Source organism: Orycteropus afer, unplaced genomic scaffold, assembly GCF_000298275.1.
Source record: "Orycteropus afer afer isolate SDZICR_OR568_19922 unplaced genomic scaffold, OryAfe1.0 scaffold00434, whole genome shotgun sequence".
NCBI lineage: Eukaryota > Metazoa > Chordata > Mammalia > Tubulidentata > Orycteropodidae > Orycteropus > Orycteropus afer.
The window spans coordinates 525646-530773 of record NW_006922021.1 but is presented as its reverse complement, the minus strand read 5'-3'; the positions used below and the strand labels follow the sequence as shown (position 1 = coordinate 530773).

Here is a 5128-nt window from a genome sequence, read left to right as displayed (position 1 = left end):
ATAAGTACTATTATGCTCATGTGAGTTTAATATGTATGGTGGAGCCTAATGTTTTGTGGGTTTTTTTTCCCTTATTTTCAAATATTTCTCTTTTGTGTAAAGCAGTCATTTATAAAATAACCTTGCTTTAATAGTCAAACAGGGAAATAGTTCTTGGACTTCAAAAACATTGTCATAATGATTGCTCAAGTTCTTTGCAAGAAATTATTCAAACTTTTATTCTAAAGACTATTCTTTTTGGAAACTGCAACCAGAAAAACCAAAATTTCCTAATGCATAATTGTCGTCATATCAAATTATATCTTAACGTTTGGTTCTCTATTAAATAAATAAATAAATAAAGATGACTAACTCCCTAATCAAGACTTTTTCTGATGTTTTGATTGGTCTGACCTTTTCCAGTTGACTAAATGTTATTGATTTTAAAATAGCTTTCAACAGATTCTTTGTGATTGGCTAAATCTAGACTGTCCCAAAAAGGGAGAATGACTTCACCCAAAACTTCATGGAGAGAAAATATTGACAGACAGCTTTTCTCTACATCAGTCAATTTTTTATAATAGAAATATGGTGGCACAATTTGTTGCTTTGTTTCTTTTTAATGAGAACTGTGGGTATGGTAAAGCATGTTCAAGAATGAAGAAAGAAGAAACCAGCTTCTGTTCTCTACTTGGCATCTCCCTGTTCGATCTTGCATTATTCAATTGACCTCATGGTGCCTATGTTTTTTCTTCTTTGAAAGAAGTATGGACTAAATTATTTCTAAGACTCTCCTAGATCTAAAATTCTATTGAATAAAAAAGAAAATGAATGAAATATAGCCAAAAAAAAAAAAGTGAATTCAGGGCAAAAGATTGGTTTGGTTTTTATTTGACATGAAATGGATATAACGTATTTAATTCTTTGATCTCATTAGGCCCTATTAGAAGTAACAGTATCACATCAAGTTAAACATAAAACGATGATTCCATATTAATTTAGAAATCATAAAACATTTTGTATCTTTCTACATGTGTATGAAACATGGAATATGTACATTAGATCAGATGCAATTATATAAACAAATGGAGTTCAGATTATAGATATGATTTTCTATCCAAAAGGTTCTCTCATCAAAACTTACTAGCTTCACTATTTTCTTCATAAGGAAAATTCTTATTCTTGATATTGTTTCTTCCACTGTCTCCTTATAGATTCAATGGATGTGAAAAATGTAGCCTTCATAGAATGTCACAATTAAAAAAAAATCAAAACTATTACCTGTTATTTAATTGAAAAGGCTTTCCCAACAAAACTCAAAATCATTTGGAGAAAAAAAAAAAAAAAAAAGGTGGGGACCAGGTTTGCTGGTCTGATAGAGCCTGGTGGAACCACTGAGACTATGGCCCCTAGCTGCCCTTCAGGTCTGGAATTGAACCCACACCTGTGGTTTTCAGCCAAACAAAATACAGGCATATGAGTTAAACATTTATCTCAAGTAGATACACTCATTGGAGAGAACAATCATGGGAGAAAGAAGGGCCGCTTATGCACAGGGAGACAGCTCAGGGGGCAGGAGTCCATGGAGGGATGGACACTGGGAAGAGGTAACTATGGGGAGGAAGTGGGAGGGGAGCTGTTGCATTGTGGTAAACTGTGGTCAATGACATGAGACAAAGTATATGTGAACTGCTGTATGGAAAGTGAATTTGCTCTGTAAATCTTCACCCAAATCACAATTAAAAAAAAAAAAAAAAAGAAAGAAAAGGATTTCCCAAACATATTTTACTAAAATTTTTTAAATTTATTTTCTATTTTCAACAGAGTAACAATATTACAGCCTTATTTTGAAAGAGAAATGAAATACATTCTCACATAGCATGTTTGTAAAGGAAGAATATGTTGACAATTTTCCTTTTTTGTGACACCTCAGGAGTTTCAAGGGATTGAGCCATATGCAGTTATTATTTGACTACATAAAATTACCATTTTAAAATTGTTCACTTAAAAATATCAGAGAAAATCATTTTATAGACTCATATAGGAAGATACTGTTCTTTAGTCTAAAAATAGGTCACATTTTAGCAAGATAGAAAATTCTGTAATTTCTTTATAAAGAGTAATTCCATTTGAACGTAGTCAAAACTCCTTGTGGAGTACATTGAATTGGAAAAAATTTCAGCAACTTTGATTATAAAAAACACCAAACAAAGGAGCACTGAAATTTTCTCTTTCAAAATTGCCATACCAAAATATTCAATCTATTGTTAGTCAACAAAGGGTCATTGTTATGTCTTACTCTTCAAGGAAAATAACCATTCATTTATTAACTCATCTTGTTATAGTTGTGTGCTGTCAAGTTGATTCTGACTCAAAGTGACCATATATGGCAGAGTAGAACAGCCCTATGTGGTTTTCCAGGTGGAAATCTTTCACAGGAGCAGATTGCCAGGTGTTTTTTACACAGAGCCACTGGTGGGTTCGAATCACCCACCTTTCAGTAAGCAGCCAAGTGATTAACCATTGTACCACCAGGGCTCCTTTTAATTCATCTAGAGATAGAAAAAGGAGCTCTGGGGGCACAGCACCTAAGGCACTGGCCTGCTAACCATAAGGTTGGTGGTTCAAACCCACCAGCTGATCTGTGAAATGAAGATGGAACACTCTACTTTCATAAACATTTACTGCCTTGGAAACCCATTGGGAGTTGCTAAGAGTCAGAATTGACTCAATGGCAATGAGTTTTTTTGTTGTTGTTGTTGTTATTTGTTTCTTTCTTTTTTTTGAGAGAGAGAGATAGAATATTACAATGGTTAAGATGAGCTCTGGAGCCAGACAACTCAAATTCAAAATTTGGCAACGTGTCTTAAGAAATTACATAACACCTCACTGGGTTTCAGTTCATCCATCTTGAAAATGTTGATAGTATCATATTTAGTCCATGGGGTTATTGAGAGGATAAAATGTATTAACATGCATAAGGACATGAGAATCATTAACACACACAAAGCAACATCTCAAGAAATGTTAGTTGCTGTTGCTGTTGTTGTTAGTATTACTTAATAACATGTCACAATTGAAGTTTTGCATGGAGTGCAAACACATACTTGTCAAATAGCCAAGTGACTGTGAGGCAAAATTCCTGGGGATATCTTCAAAGTGGATAACTCAGAAGAGTTTCCATGGTTCTCGATGTCTTCATCCATTTTGAGAATGTAAAAGAATCGGGAGTGGAGAGTGAGAGAGACTAGAAGGGAAATTTCTTTAGAGAGAGAGCTGCTGTGGTGTATCAGTCACCCTCAGTGGTGTGAGCAGGCTACTTTATTTACCTCAAGTCTAAAGAGTGAACGTTTCAGTGGGACCACTTAGAGAGGTTAATATGTATCTTTCCTAGAGTTGGGAGACCCGGTGGACTGATTCCTCATTCACACCTGGGAAAGTTAAATTATATATCCCAGAGCAGCAATAGAGAGAATAAAGGGCCAGAAAACTGTATTTCTGTGGTATGGAGGGAAGGGAGGAGAGGCAAGAAAGCATAAGTGTTTTCCAAGCAGCAGATATGGACCATATGGAAGAGAAACCCTATCTGGCAAAGTTTTAAGCCCTGCCCCGAAGAGATCCTCTGGGTGATGTGGATCCTCAGAGATGCTTGGTCTAAGGAGACAGTGACCAGCCAAAGGGGATGCCTCTCACCATCGCAGGAGTTGGATCAGAGTGTCTAAGCTGGAAACCAATGACAAATCCCCAGAAACACTCAACAGTAAAAGATTTAGTTCTATATATTTGCCAGTCACCAACCAAATAAGAATGGTCCTGTCCTTATATCTTGTCACTCCTTCCTGCTCCCTTTGTCTCTAGGTGTACAAATTACAAAAAAGGCAAGAGGTGAGCTTGTAGGTAGGTATTCAGGTAGGCCACCCATTATAAGGTGTATCTGGGAGCTAGGAAGGAACATTCTTACCTCTGACTGAAGCTTCAAGTAGTGATTAGTGTAGTTTTAGACTGGACACTGAGGCACAACCTATAACTTAAAGTGACTGTACAATTGGATGCTTCCTAAGAACATGGAATCATTGGAAATGCTGAATTTTCATCTGGTGGCAATTCCCCAGTCACTAAAATAGTTCTTATAAGAAAAGAAGGCAGAAGTTTAACCAAGTTTGAAATGTTTATGATGTTCTGCTGGTTTGGTACAACAAAAGAGAAAGTGATCATAAATTATATATACAGAGTGCATGAATAAATGAGAAGAGTCATAGCTCAAGAGCATTGATAAACTAAATACATAAAAGATTCAGTGTCTGGGCCATCACATGAAATAAAATTGACCTTATGTAATGAATTAATTTCCAACATAAATAGAGTGAAGAGGAAAAAATACTTAGCATGTTTTTATGTTAAATAGGTACAAGGGGTCAGAAATAAGACATGACATCATTTCTAGATGATGAGAATGTGTTGAAAATATAGTGTGCAAATTATTAATCATTATGTTTTGCAAACTATCTACTAGAATTTACATATATGCATTTTATTGTATATTTTAAGTACTTTTTCCCTCTACTTTTTGAAAGTTATATCCCAGAATGCAGTATTGATTTAGATAAAAATCTAGTGAAAGATAGTTATTGATTGCAGATGTTTAGCACTGGGTCTTTCACATGAAAGATATATTTTAATATTATAATTTGATTTATTTTAGCTTGATTTTAAGCAAAGCAGAAATAAAGATTTCATATACTTGTTGTTGTTGTTGTTATGTGCCCTTGAGTCTTATGGATAAAAGATTTTCCACTTCAAAATCATGACAAAGTTTACTGTACTTTCCTTTAGTATATTTCAAACATAGAAGTCTAAATTTTGAAAAAGTCATGAATATTTTCAACATAAATAATTATCTCCAGCAGTAATTCTAAACAAAACCCACTGCCGTCAAGTCGATTTGACTCATAGCGACCCCTCCTTGGGTTTCCCAGCCAGTATCTCCAAGGATGCGGATTGCCCAGTCTTCCTTCCGAGGAGTGGCTGGTGAGTTGAACTGCCAGCTTTCTGGTTAGCAGTCAGATACCTTGTTGTTGTTGTTATGTGCCGTCGAGTCAGACCCAACTCATAACAACCCCTCCTTGGGTTTCCAAGGCAGTATCACCAC

General features: G+C 35.4%; 1 protein-coding gene across 1 annotated transcript in view; it reads left to right on the top strand.

Annotated features, from left to right (window-relative positions):
- IL1RAPL1 (interleukin 1 receptor accessory protein like 1) overlaps positions 1–5128 on the top strand; it is a 1063022-nt gene that overhangs the window by 641204 nt on the left and 416690 nt on the right. The window lies entirely within an intron of this gene.